Source organism: Ornithodoros turicata, chromosome 2, assembly GCF_037126465.1.
Source record: "Ornithodoros turicata isolate Travis chromosome 2, ASM3712646v1, whole genome shotgun sequence".
NCBI classification, from domain to species: Eukaryota; Metazoa; Arthropoda; class Arachnida; order Ixodida; family Argasidae; genus Ornithodoros; species Ornithodoros turicata.
This window is the reverse complement of record NC_088202.1, coordinates 100,573,284-100,588,168: the sequence shown is the minus strand read 5'-3', so window position 1 is coordinate 100,588,168 and position 14,885 is coordinate 100,573,284. Positions and strand designations below refer to the sequence as shown.

Sequence of the window (14,885 nt, the reverse complement as noted above, 5' to 3'; positions counted from 1 at the left end):
ATCCAAAATATATCCACGCGCTGACGCGGTACTTCCCCCTGGCTCCCAAGAAGGCGGTCGTCCCGAAGGAAGGGCTCTCGCCATTCTAGTGCAGGCTCCTCGAAGAATCAATGTATCAGCCGGCGAACAGCAAAAAGTTGCTCCTCACGTGCAAGGACAAGGTCGACTACGTCGTTCATTAGGTGCTGCTCGCACTCTATTGTAGATTGGGTATGAGGGTGATGGAATTTCACCGAATTCTAAAATTTCGTCAGGCACCATTCCTGCGTCCCTACATTGAGGACAATGTTGCCAGACGCGTTGCCTCGGGGACGACGTTCGAAAAAAATGTCTGTAAAATCTCAAATAATGCGGTCTTCGGGAGAACGCTCTTAAATAAATTTAATATGCGGGGATATTTGAGTAGCCTTCAATAAGGAGACTGCGAGCCGCCTCGGGAGTCGTGCGGAATGCTTGAGAATGGAAATTTTGTCCTCGATTGCGTCATGTACGAAATAAAAGTGTGATGCGATTTCCCCCTGCAGATTGGCTTTACAATTTTAGAGCTGTGTAAATTAACCATGTACTCGTTCTATTATGAAACCCTGCTGAGTAAGCTCACTTGTCCGGTGAATATGTGCTACTTTGACACGGATTCTCTGATCCTTGGCCTACTCTGCAAGAACTATGAAGATCAGTTACGAGCGATCGCCGACGAACATTTAGACTTGTCTTCCTTCGATTGGGATCACCCACTCTACAGTGGGAGGAATCGCGGTAGGTTTGGCGCGTTCAAAGTGAAACCAGCAGTGTACCCATAGGGAAAGTAATATGCTTGAAAGGCAAAATGTACTCCATCAAATTAGCTGGGGGAAACGAAATTTCGAGAGCTAAGGGGGTCAAAAACACCTCCCCAGTCAAAAAAAAAAGGAATGGGTCCAATTGAAAATTTGAATTGGTACCAATAGGACTCAACTGGACCAACACAAAAGCAAATTGGATTTTTTAATTTCAACTGGATGTCCAGTTGGAAATTTTAAAACCAATTGGGAAGTCCAACTGGCTCCTTGGACTCCAGTTGGACAGCCAATTGGAAAGTCAAGGTCCAATTGGAAGCTGCAATTGGAATCAACTAGACCAATACAAAAACCAATGGGGACCAACTGGGCACTTCAGTTCCAACTGGGCTGCCCAATTGGAATTCATAAACCAAATTCCAACTCCAGCCGGCTTCCTGGCCCTATTAGTTATATACTGCTCAGTCAATGTTGAACTGGATAAGCAATTAGACGCTGGAGTCACATACGGTTCATGCTAATTGGTAACTGAAATTCCAATACTCATACTTCTGTCACATCACATGCTTCAATTGACCACCCAGTTTGACAAACTGGGCCATAGTTACTTTGTAATAATTAACTAAGGTTTAATTTCCTAAGTTCCAATTGGACACACCACCATTGCGAACTGGAAATCCAACTGGCACTCCCAATTATTTTTCAAATTTTAAACTGTCATCACGTAAACGTTCCACACATGTTGCCGATACGCGGGGATGGTGATTCAAAGTATATAATTAAACAAACTAGTTTGTGCATCACAAAACACCCAGATCATCGTCATCAATTAAAATCAACCCTCCGAAGAAAAAAAAAAAGAAAACGGCCGCCATGTTCTGAGCACTGATCTCAATGTATAAAGGCTGGATCGCGCATGGGAGAGGGGCTCGTGGGGGAGAGGCGTGCCTTCGGGCCGCCATGTTGGTGGGCCCTAAAGTGCTGTGTGTGCCCATAGAAAACAATGGGAGGCAACAGAGATTGTGAGTATTTATTGCGCTGCTAGCATTGATCGTTGTTTGTCATCACACAATTTTGTAAGGTGCCAGTATACTGATGTATCCTAACAGTGTTTCACAGGTGTCCTGCCGTTCGATTCTTAATTACGTTATGTTTTGCATTCCGAAACTAGACCGTCACTGCAGTGCAGCGCTGGGGATTGTACTACAGCACGTTTCCCAGGCAATATTTCAATAAGAAACGACGTGAGATTAACATCAACCATGTATATAATATCCCGTACTGCGATCTGGACAAAAATTGTTCCATAAAGAACGGCCCGGGAAAAGATATACTCGCATGGCAGAAAGAGATCGTTCTGTAGAGTCACAGCCGTTGTTTTAGCCGTGTATGCGTTTAGTATGATTTATGTCAAGCATCGCCTTAGAAAGAGTCTTTTAGTAAACGACAGCGGTGCTTTGCTTAATGATGTAAGCTTAATCAATTAAGTTACTTAGAAAGTGGTAACACCTCCTTGAGACACAGGACTTATCTCTTTTTGAAGTACAGCCCTTCTATGTTTGTTTGCTTCTTCCTTTATTTGTTCTGATTATTTGCAGGCGCGGTTGTGTCAAACTGAATGTCCTTCTCCAGCACTCACATGCTTTTGTTGAATACAACTGCAGTGTGAGAAAAGCTGCTTGGGGATGGGGTCCTGCTATCCAGTGCTGACTTTGTCATGCTTGTTATGTGGAGCATGTTCCAAAAAATGCAGCTCCACGTATGGTCTTCAAATTGCAACAGGACTATTTGGAGGTTGAAACAGTTGTGATTTTGTCATTTTGGCCCTCGTGTACCCAGTCTGTGAAACGCAAACAAAAAAGTCTAACACGATATGCTTTTGTAATGAAGATCACTGATGATGAGTAAAGAGAATATACGAGTTCTAGTTTATTCAATATTTTATATCATTCATTATATTCCGCACCAACAAGCTAACTATTAATAATAAAAAAACTGAATTCATTCTCTTCCATAGCCCTCAGAGGAAACTACCGCTGCTGCCAACTTTAACGCTAAATGGTAGCTCTCTTTTACCTACTGGCAAGGTAACGTTCCTGGGAGTAACGTTAGATACCCATTTCAAGTTCACAGCACACATCTCAGGCTAGTTCCATCTCAAATCGAACAATCCGGTACACTTGATGTCTCGAATGAACGGGAAAAAAATATATGTTGAAGCCATCGGTGAGTTAGGAGAAATAAACGCTTTCCGAATTCTCTGCGCTGCGCGGTTCGGGAAGTAGGAGAGGAGGAAAAAACTGCCTCTCATAAGACGATGTCGTCGCGCGCGGGTTTGAGCGTTCGCTACAAGGCTATTTCTTGTCGCATTATATAAATTTCTTGATCTGGCTTTAGACCACTTAGGGCACAATAGGATCCTGCGTTGGCAGTGCTGTCTCCGTTTTTGTTTGTCTACAAAAAAATATCAAAGTTGACTCAAAGTGCCGAAAAGCACCATATTCACTGCAACTTTGCGGACGATGTACAAAACGGATAAGATTGAGCTTTATGCCGTTTAATTTGTCATTCATGTGGCTATCGAATGATGTATAATTTGTTGCTCTACTCTGTCAGGAACGTAAGCGATACCTCTTTCAGTAACACCATACCACCGAAAAATGACGAATTTCGGAAGCCTTTATCTAAAAAACCCCACCAAAAACTTGCCTCGAAAATTTTATATGTTGTAGGTAGTTCCTTAGACTATGCACAGAAGAAAAATCAAAAGTCGGACTTTATCGGTAGGCGCACTGTGAATTTTTTGCCAGCCATATACGCAGAGCGCATTCAAGCCTTGGCACCGTGTCCCGCGTGTTGCAAAATCGAATTTTCCAAAGGGACTTTCAACTTCTGTCTTCACATAAAAAGTAACTGCTATCATTTGAAACCGTTCTGAGCGCTTGCGTTCATAATAGTGTTGTAATCGCTGAACGGAGATTGTGGAGCAACCATATGTGCTCACATTTTTTGCGGGATGACACACATGCATTGCAAGTGCTGGGAGCCCGTCAAGAACAGAATGCTTTAGAATACTTTTGCGTCTTTATAAGAGGTATATTTGTCCACGGTGATCATATCGAAGCATATTTACAGTACACAGAATAACAAGAACTTGACAGCGAAGAAGACAAGGTGGCGAAGGTAAGAAGGTAACGTAAGTTATGCAGAGCATTCTGGGTGGATGAAAGTGCTAGTGTCATGAACTGCTTTAGGCCGTTGTGGAAGCCACTTTCCTTAATGTTACTTTTGATGGCAGGTTCTTGTTAGATTTTCTTTCAAATGTGGGCAACATTGCTGCGTGTTGTGATTCAGCCACCTTTACTGTGAATTACTTGAGGCAGCTTCTGCATAGCTGACCCACTTCTGTTACGCCTTCGGCTTGATCTGCTGGAACCACAGTCTTTATGGCAGCTACGCCGATCTCCGAAGCAAAGCGAAAATCCTTTGTCTATAGCACTTTTTTCTTGTGTATGAGGCGGTAGTCAGCGAAATCCACACGATCAGCGCTGTACAACGAAGAGGTCATTGAGGTAGGTGTGATACCAGGACGACACACTACAGTAATGCAGATGTCGTCGCACACTCTGTATAAGGGCACTCCGTGCACTTCTGTAGTCGAGAAGTGAGTGAAGCGTCTTCTGTGTGTAGGCGAAACTTTGCGCAAGGTGTCTTCAGGGAGTAAATGCGATCAGGACCTTCCCATGGTCGCAGCATGTCGAACCGAATGACATATTGGACAGCGGCGCCGGTCGGGCTGTTTTGTCAAGGTTCACAAAAGGCACCATGAATTAGCCTTGAGTGTGTGCGTATGACACTACAATATTTTCCTCAGTGCAATTTCCCCCCTCCGAGGTCATGAGGCCGTAGGAAAGGAAATGTTTCAAAGAATACTGGAAGTCACTGTGTCCCTCCTGCCATTATGCGTACAGTAAACATGCTTGTTTAGAATAACCCTGAACAGATATGCCTCTTACAAATATGTAAAATCATTATGTTCTTCCCTTGCTCCCAGCACTTGCAATACATGTGTGACATCCCGCAAAAAATGCGAGCACATCTGGTTGCTCCACAATCTAGATTCAGCGATTACACCATTGTTATGAACGCAAACGCTCAGAAACTTGAAAAGGAAACCTTGAAACCTCAGAATGGTTTCAAATGACAGCAATTACTTTTTATATGAAGACAGAAGTAGAAAGTCCCTTTGGAAAATTCGATTTTGCAACACGCGGGACACGGTGCCTCCGCTTGAATGCGCTCCGCGTATAGGGCTGGCAAAAAATTCACAGTGCGCCTACCGATCAAGTCCGAATTTTGATTTTGCTTCTGTGCATAGTCTAAGGAACTACATACAACATATAAAATTTTCGAGGTAAGTTTTTGGTGGGGTTTTTTAGATAAAGGCTTCCGAAATTCGCCATTTTTCGGTGGTATGGTGCTACTAAAAGAGGTATCGCTTACGTTCCTTATAGAGTAGAGCAACAAATTATACATCATTCGATAGCCCTATAAATGACAAATTAAACGGCATAAAGCTCAGTCTTATCTGTTTTGTACATCGTCCGCAAAACTGCAGTGAATATGGTGTTTTTCGGCACTTTGAGTCAACTTTGATATTTTTTTGCAGACAAACAAAAACCGGTACAGCACTGTCAACGAAGGATCCTATTGTGCCCTAGGTGGTCTAAAGCCAGATCAAGAAATTACTATAATGCGAGAAGAAATGGCCTTGTAGCGAACGCTCAAACCCGCTCGCGACGACGTCGCCTTATGAGGGGCAGTTTTTTCCTCCTCTCCTATTTCCCGAACCGCGCAGCGCAGAGAATTCGGAAAGCGTTTATTTCTCCTAACTCACCGATGGCTTCAACATATATTTTTTTCCCGTTCATTCGAGACATCAAGTGTACCGGATTGTTCGATTTGAGATGGAACTAGCCCTCAAACATATGTCAGCGTGCGGCTTACGGCCTTCATGCGTTATCCAAGGTCAAAAATTTTTTTCCACTCCATACACTTGTGTCATTATATTACGCTTTCATACATTCCCCACCTCTCTTACTGCATCACATCATGGGGATCCACATATATCTCTCATCTCTAAACCGCTTACAAAGAAGAGCTATTCGCATCATTACATTCACTCCCACAGTATGCAGCAGTCGCCACCTCTTCATATCACTGCGTATTTTGCCACTCATGCAGCTGTTTCATTTCCGCGTTCTACTGCTTCTGTACAAGCATTTGTCAGGTGTCTTCAACAGTCAGTGTCTTGCAGTAGTCGTTCTATCTAGATCACCTTGTAATTTTCTCCTGCCACGCACAACAACCAACTACGGGAAGCAAACATTCACCTTCGTTGCTGCCAAACTATGGAACGCCTTGCCCGATAACCTAAAGTCAGTACGTTCGTTCCAACGTTTTCGGATCATCTTACGGAACCATTTCATGAATTAGTTACTCATATTGATACACATTCTTTTCATGCACGCTTTTTCAACTATGTCTTCTTTCACCCATGGGCTTTTTCGCCTACGCTGTTCACCTTCATAAACGTCACATTTTTGCTCAGTCTCAGTTGTTTTTATTTCTTATATTTATTTAATTTGTTTGTTCTTTTACTTTTGTGCGTATTGTGCTTTGTCCCATACTGTGACAGTACATCGTTATATTGGATACCTTGTTCTGATGTTGTCGCCACATACATGATATTCAGATTGTTTCCGGGAGGCCCCACCTCTAGCTATGCTACGGGGCCCCCACTGTGTACTATGTATTGCAAATACTACTAACAAAATTGAAATGGAATTGAAATTATTCAATATTTTATGTCAAGTTTATACAACATCAAGTTTATTCAAGTTCAAGATTTATTTCTTGCACTTATGCGTTTCAGGATACAATGAACGTGCAGGGAGGTCGCAAAAGACTACATTTATTGTTTTGTGACCTTGCTACAATGGCAATATATATTTTAGGAATGACAATGGTCTGGTACGCTCTCTAAATTTGTAGCACTCAATTTTAGGTTGGAATGAGCAATGCATAGCAACTTCCCTCCTGATATTTTCTCATATATGCTGAATTTTAAATTTAGTGTGATCGAATATGTGATAATATAATAATAATATATAAGAATATAATATGTGATAAATGAATGTGATCAACAGTAGATGTAAGCAACATGAGTAGCCAGAGAAGTGCATTTTCAATAAATAATTTTCTTCTTATAGCGTATATGTACATGCCTATTAGCTGAAACAATTATCACAGTTCCCTGACAAGTTTTAATTTCTGAGAGTGTACTGTAGAGGCTCTACAACAGTTCATACAAGGTATTATATACTGTGAATGCCTTTAAAAATCCCATGTGACACATATGCCTTTACTTTCTGGAGGTGCTGTGGTAGTCAAAGTTTGTGGGCATTACGCAGGTTCTGCACCCATTTCTTGAGTATGTCGAGGCAGCCGTGAAGTAACCTGCATTGATGATGATTATTCCAATTTTTATGGTGCATCGACAACAAAGGAAATAATACATCAGAACATTGGTTTGGGTGTAACCAGTTAAAAATGAATATGTTGTTTAATAAATGCATTGGACAAATGTTAAAACATCAGTTTAAAACATGGTTTACAATCCCTGTATCTTCTAAAAATTCAAAAGATTAAAAACTATTCCAAAAAGAATATGGGGAACTCTTCTAAAAAGAATTATAATCTCTAATTATTATATTGTTGGGTGAAGGAGCCTAAAGTGTAAGGTGTGTTTCTGATGCGAACATGTAAGAAAATATGCAAAACTGAGAGAGGCTAACCACAGTGTGTGCACTGAGGTTGTTCCTTCCTGTAAAGTAGAAACCAGTGGATGAGGAACGTGATACTTACCTGTACACCCAGCCGTATCACACTGCACAGATTATTCACTGGGTAGCCCTCATGACGAAACCTGTATTGAGAAACCACTTTTGCCTTAAAAACTGCTACAAATAGCGCGACACGCTACAAATTATTACTATCGTAACAAGCTGACGATACAGCTCAGACACAAAGGCGTTATTCAAGTCGCGCCACACCACCGTTACGTAGGATTCTTTGTCACAAATCAAACCAAGGCACAAAACAATACCAATACATGAAAAAAGGTGACAATCGTGGTCTCATTATGACGTAATACCGAACTTGTGCGCGAAGGTAATTCAAAGAAATGAATGTGGCACTTGCTTCCGCAGAGAACACGGTGTACCATGCTAGCAATGCATGCAAAAAAGCGCTCGAGTGCTCGCACATATATTAATGACAACACTACCTGTGTAGTGTAACGTGTTCTTTCAAGCATATTATGCACTCAAACTGTATTTGCCGCCGGGTAAAATGCAAGTGTGCTCGATTGAACGTCGGAAGAGCGATCAAGCAACCTGCATCCAGTGCTCGTTTTGGGCAAAAAAACACTTCGTAATGGTCCACTAAATATACAGAATGGACGCCTATTTGTTCCTCGATAAAGAGTGACTCACCTGTATAAATTTAGGCCCTGTATCCTTGCCAGTACGGTTGGTACGACCGTAATTGCAAGAAGTTGCCATGATCGCTGCGGCGACTGTTGTGGGTACAGTAAGATGGCGGCCGGTTTCTTCACGCTCGCGCTCCCTATCCGCGATCCAGCCTTTTACAATCGAGATCAGTGGTTCTGAGTGATATCCAGCCGAAATATTGCAGCCATCCTTTTTTGTTCATTTCGTGATACCAATTCTTGACCTAGTGCAGATACAATGTACTTGAAAATACCGCAATAATTAATTAGGCGTATATCAGCAAAAACAATTTATTTTGATCTTGTTTATATGCTGCTGTTTACGAAACTGTGGTGTAAAGCGGCTGGCTGCTACTGGCATTTTTGAATCCGCGAGCGACCAACGGCCACGAGAGACGCGGTGACATCTCAGCCGCGTAATTCAGTGCGTTCGTGATAAATGACTACCCCTGAATACTAACCGTGTGCTCGTAAACTTTAGTATCCACGCCGTCGTCGACGTTATACTGACACGACAGACCCAGACGTCAGCTGCGGCTACTACCGCCCACCGATCCGGGCTCATAGAGGTATGTTCGCTTCTGTCATTTCGTTGTTATAACTTATAAATCCGACCCAGTCGAAATGTTCTGACATTCGAGTGTGATTTCGGTTTGTGTCGCATGTCATAAATGAAAATGACACACCGCACGTGACATTTGACTATTCCACTAAAGTCAAACAGAAAATACATTTGCGTGTACGCTTCGGGGTTCCGGTACGGCACATATTCAGGCAGAGTGCTTGTGCGTGCATTTTAATAATCGTAGTGTCCTTTTCTGTCGTCGTGTTCTGTCTTTCGCCCAGCGCTTGGGATTTTAGACGTTCCACAGATGACCATCAGGCCACAATGATGATTTTACAATGTGGAAATCACTTTACTTTCCTCTCAAATCTATTTAGATTTCATATAGGGTCTTTGCACATGACAGTGCCTAACACGTTTGCTAGAGGAGGTAGATACTACTGAACATGAAGGCAGCACAGCGCTACAGCTATGTGTACAGATGTACCGTGAACATATGCTAATCCTGTTACTTTCAGGGCTTGAAGGGACACTGAAGCACTCCAGTGGAATAGGTGATACTGTACAAAAAGGTAAATACTATCGAATATGAGGGTAACAGCAGCACAGCATGCTTTGTTGGCAGCTCGACAACCAAGCATGTACCCAAGCTCTAATTGCCGAACATGTTTTCAGGCCTTCAAGGGACACTGAAGCACTCTATTGATATGTCTGGCGGCACAGTTCAGCTCTCCATCAATATGCTACTATACAGTCATTAACTCTAGTCAAAAAAAGCTGTATAATAAATTCACATCTATTTTCCAGCATCTCCTAGCGGCGTACTTGTGCATTGTACTATTTCTACGTCGAGGCGACAACAAAGTGTCGACAGCAGTCAGTTGCATAGTACACTTTTTTGTCAGTCGGCTCATATTCGATAAACACTTGTTTCGAGTTGGGTTTACCAAATAAGCTCACCATTTGGGTTTATTTTGATGACAAGTAAGGTGCCAGTCAGTAAATCACGAGTTGCCAGTTATTCCTCACTAGGACACAAATAGCTTTCAAATCGTTGCATCCAAAGGCTGCATAAAACCCACTGGATTGATCTAGGAGACCAGTTAGTGCCAAGTGGTGCAAATGGTTTGGTTACCTGGAACCCATTGTATCGACCTGGGAGGTCAGTTGGTGCAAACTGGTCCAAATAGTTCGGTCGGCTAGAACCCATTATATCGAGCTGGGAGGCCAGTTGGCACCAGCTGGTCCAAATGGTTCGGTTAGCTAGAACCCATTGGATCGAGCTGGGAGGCCAGTTGGTGCCAACTGGTCCAAATGGCTCGGTTGGCTAGAACCCATTGGATCGAGCTGGGAGGCCAGTTGGTGCCAACTGGTCCAAATGGTTCGGTTGGCTAGAACCCATTGGATCGATCTGGGAGGCCAGTTTGTGCCAACTGGTCCAAATGGTTCGGTTGGCTAGAACCCATTGGATCGAGCTGGGAGGCCATTTGGCACGAACTGGTCCAAATGGTTCGGTTGGCTAGAACCCATTGGATCGAGCTGGGAGGCCAGTTGGTGCCAACTGGTCCAAATGGTTCGGTTGCCTAGAACCCATTGGATCGAGCTGGGAGGCCAGTTGGTGCCAACTGGTCCAAATGGTTCGGTTGACTGGAACCCATTGAATCGAGCTGGGAGGCCAGTTGGCACCAACTGGTCCAAATGGTTCAGTTGGCTAGAACCCATTGGATCGAGGTGGGAGGCGAGTTGGTGCCAAATGGTTCGGTTGACTAGAACCCATTGGATCGAGCTGGGAGGCCAGTATGTTTTCAATTGGTAAGTGTTCGTATGCCAGTCAATTGCAATGGTGGCGCCAGTTGGATCCAATTGGATGAGACCAATGGGTAGCCGAAAACACAAGTGGAACCAATTGAGCACAACCAGTTGGTACCAATTCGGAATTTTCCAACTGGCCCCATTCATTTTTTTCGACTGGGTCCTCCATGATACGTACCACGATTCCCTATTCAAGCACACTAGCGTATCGCACGAACAGGTGTCAATAGTGGGAAAGAAACAGTGCATGTACACCATCCGAAATGTGAAAAGAGTTCTGATGGCGTACGACGACGAACGATACCTCTGCAATGACGTCAACTCCTATCCGTACGAAAGCTGCGAATATGGTAAGCTAGAGTGGATGGCGTAGATAGCGGGATTTTACCACGCATACTTTCCCTGTCAGATAATGGAGAGGATGAGAAGCAGTAGCGTCATTTGGACTGTGTCACTGGAAGGATGTGGTACTTCGTTCTCTTCTCACTCGTCTCGTGCACGCTGGCGCTAGAACTGTACCGCGAGCATCTGGAGCTGGAGAAGGATAAGCACACATACGCGCCCAAATGCCCAAGCGATATTTTCGCCAGTCGCTGGACGTGAGCGATAGCTACGAAGATATCCGGTGTACATGGAAGTGTCAACTAGTTGACACTTCCATGTACAACAGCACGGAAGTGTCGAGGTGTAGTGCACGGAAGTGTCAACTAGTTGACACTTCCGTGAGCTCATGGAGGACGAAATTTTTCTTAGCCGCAGTCCAGGAGATGTCTACATGATCCGCCACTTCTGAGGAACCACACCCAGCATCAAAGGAATCTATCTTTCCAAGACTGCCATGATTTTTCTCAAACATGTGCTGAATAAACATTGAAATGTATTTTTCGTGTCTCTCTAAGATAGGGCCACAGTAGAGCCGCTCCCGAGTGCGCCATCTGGCCATGTGTGGTTTGGCAACGTTGAGGAGCCAGCCAATCAGCGTGAAACAGACTGAGCCTGGGTAGGCCAATCAGTAGGCTTAGAATCAGTGGGGCGGAGGTAGGATCGATCAAATGGCTTATAAGTGTAGAAAATGTGCGGAGCCAATCTGCGACCAGTAGGCGTAGAATTAGCCAATCACTGAGCTGAGCACAGCCAGCTAATTAGCATACGGAGCCACAATCTTAGCATGAACAAATCAGTGGGGGCGCAGTCAGCTAACTCTCATAAGGGTGTGGCAGAGCCACGATCAGTGGGCTTAGTATGCGCCAATCATCGTGAGGTGGGTGGAGCCATGCCAGCACATTAGCATAAAGGCGGAGAGCTAGGCCAGCCAATCATCGATCGGAATGGGGCAATTGGCGCGAAGGGGTGGAGCCAAACCCACTCATTAGCATAAAGAGGTGGAGCTACGGTCGACCAATCACCGTGAAGAGGTGGAGCCAAGGCAGCTCATTAGCATAAAGGGGCAGAGCTACGGTTGACCAATCATCGATCAGTCGGCTTGACGTGGAGCAATCAGCGTGAAGGGTCGGAGCCAATCCACCATTAACATAAAGGGGCGGAGCTACGATCGACCAATCAGATGGCCTAGAATTGGCTTGTGTTGGATCAGAACTGGATTGTGTTTGATTAGAACAGGAATTTGGGTTAGGACTGGATTAGAATTTGCTTTTACTGGGTTAGAAAAAGGGCGCTCTTTTGCGTAATGAAATACTACTACTCATGCAAGAGTACGTTATTCTTTATGCCACCGAATAAGCAATTCTCACCGTGAGTCTGGAGGAGCAGGTTAGCAGGTATAATTCCTACGATGAACGCCCTGGTTTCTAGTATGGTGCTTTCGTGAAGAGGCACTCTCCTCACTATGCACTGCCATTTGTGTCACAAAATATCTGTCGCTATTGTAATGAAGTCGTGTTCTGTGGAAATGCAGTACCTACTGGGTAGTAGTTGCAGGGTGCATAAGTTTTGCGCATACAACAGATGCCTACGATGGTGAGTACGTTAAGTGTGTTGATTGCCGTAACGTCAGAATGCACATAGAAAATGCAAAACAGCAAAATATATTTAATGTATTCAGTCTAGTGAAAAATTTAACAGTGAGAAATGTAAATACGTTCAACTGCCTTTCGTTTATCGTCTACACATATTTCATACGATTTTACTTGCATTTCTTATCACGTAGGATATGGCACTTTACCTGTGCCAGCTAGTGAAGCATTCCTTGGCCCGTTGTTGCTGCATAAATTGGGATTTTTTTGTGCAGGCAGTAAAGTTTCTCTTCTTCGACACACTACTGCTTAGACTTGCATGAAACAGAGAAAGTTTTGCTCAGGTTTCCGATATGTCGTTTACTGCACACTAGTCCTACAGTCCTAGCTGCGGAGTCTACACACACTACTGCACTACTAGCACGCACACCACTGTGTCTACCAGAGTGGACGACATGCATAGATGCATTTGCAGAGATGGGGGTTTCTTGCTTGAGACTCGTCCAACAAACTTTATTGAACATGAGAGTTTAATATGTACAGTCATGTCTCGCTTATCCGACAACCTTTCTTGCGATTATATTTAGAGAACAAAACGTTGACTGTGCCAGCTAATGTTTATCTGAGGCAGATATCCAGAAAACTCATTATCCGGACTACATTACGGGGAACGAACCTGCTGCCATTGAATTTTGTCTCGGCTATCCGGAATTCGTTATCCGCATCCGGACAGAAAGTATGGGGAACGATCTTTCAGGACCTCGGTCATTCTAGTTCGCTTATTCGGAAAAGTGTCAGCGTCCACTGTCCCTGGCATGTGCGTTCACATTATTACAGAAAAGGGTCACATATCCCGGGACGTTCTGTGCTGTTTGACTCCCCTTTCTTCAGAGATCACTCCCTTTTGGTGGGCTGCACGCGGTGGAGATGGTAGACGGTAAGCGGAAGAGGTGCCCTGTACCTACCGGGTGCAAGAAACCAAAATGTGAACGTCACTGTCCAAGCCGTCTGAAAGGATAGCCTCTCTCTTGGCCTATGCTGAAGGCATTTGCAAAATGACGAAGACGTGTACAGACCGCTTTGAACCAACGTGGACCACCTTTCTGAGCCCTTCTTTGAACAGCAGGATGACGCAGCGGTTGCCCGTTGCTGTCGCCAAAATTCTGTCACACGCGTGCCTACTAATTTCAAGGAGCTCACTTCGCATGATATTTTAAAGTAACGAGTCAGGAGATCCAACCGGTCACGTGACAGGCGAGTCAAAAGATCCAAAGCGTCAAGAGTTCCAACCCGGTCAAGAGATCCAACGAGTCAAGAGATCCATCGAGTCAGGAGATCCAACCTGTCACGTGACAGGCGAGTCAAGAGATCCAACCAGTCAAAGCGTCATACTGGTCAGGATTCCCGACAGAAAAGAAAGTCTATCCCTTACCATGTTCATTGCAGAACGATTGCGCTGTACGTAGTATTAAGTTAGGAAGTAATATGCCCCAGTGAAGACTTTTCGGTGTTTTCTCTCTTCTTACCACACGCACAAAAAAAAAGTAAGCGAGAAAATCCTGAGGTTGTGCTGTAGGTTACGGCGGCGAGTCCCCCTTTTGCCTTTGCACGTTTATGTCCATTACCCCTAGCGTCGTAACACGCTATGCCAGAACAGATGCTTGTTACCAAGAATATTGAGCTCAACTTACAAAGAATCGTAGGTCGCAGAGCTTATCCTTGTCGCGTTCTTTTCATTGGCCCCCACCCTTATCACGTTATTCTATTCTTTTACTGACCGTGCGGGAAAATACTGTCTGATTGTGCTTTCCAATCAACATTGACCTGTCACGTTCATTGACCTCAACCAATTGAGTTGTCTGTGTCCATTGGCACAGCCGTCCCCACGTTACGCCAGAACTGAAGTTTGTTACCAATAATAACGTGTCCAGCCGCAAAGTGCTTTGTCTTTGTCCTTTTATGGACGGCGGGAAAAATTAAGGGAAAACTTGATACAGAAATACACACACACACAAAAAAAACAACAACAGATGTTCGGGCACATGAAGCTGTCTTTCGTACCCTGAGAGAGTCCATAATCCGCCATGTAGAACGTCTGTCCACAACAGCGACTTGGCTCTTCGACTACGAGCCTGCTGTGATACGAGAAGTGTTTGAATAACCAACGTGTTTGAAACAGCGGCCGG

General features: G+C 44.2%; 1 long non-coding RNA gene across 1 annotated transcript; it reads left to right on the top strand.

The window, feature by feature from the left end:
• Positions 1-8,737: 8,737 nt before the first annotated feature.
• On the top strand, positions 8,738-9,671 carry LOC135383890 (uncharacterized). Its single transcript, XR_010420130.1, has 3 exons — positions 8,738-8,918; positions 9,433-9,486; positions 9,590-9,671. It is a non-coding gene; the product is annotated as an uncharacterized LOC135383890 (long non-coding RNA).
• Positions 9,672-14,885: the final 5,214 nt, after the last annotated feature.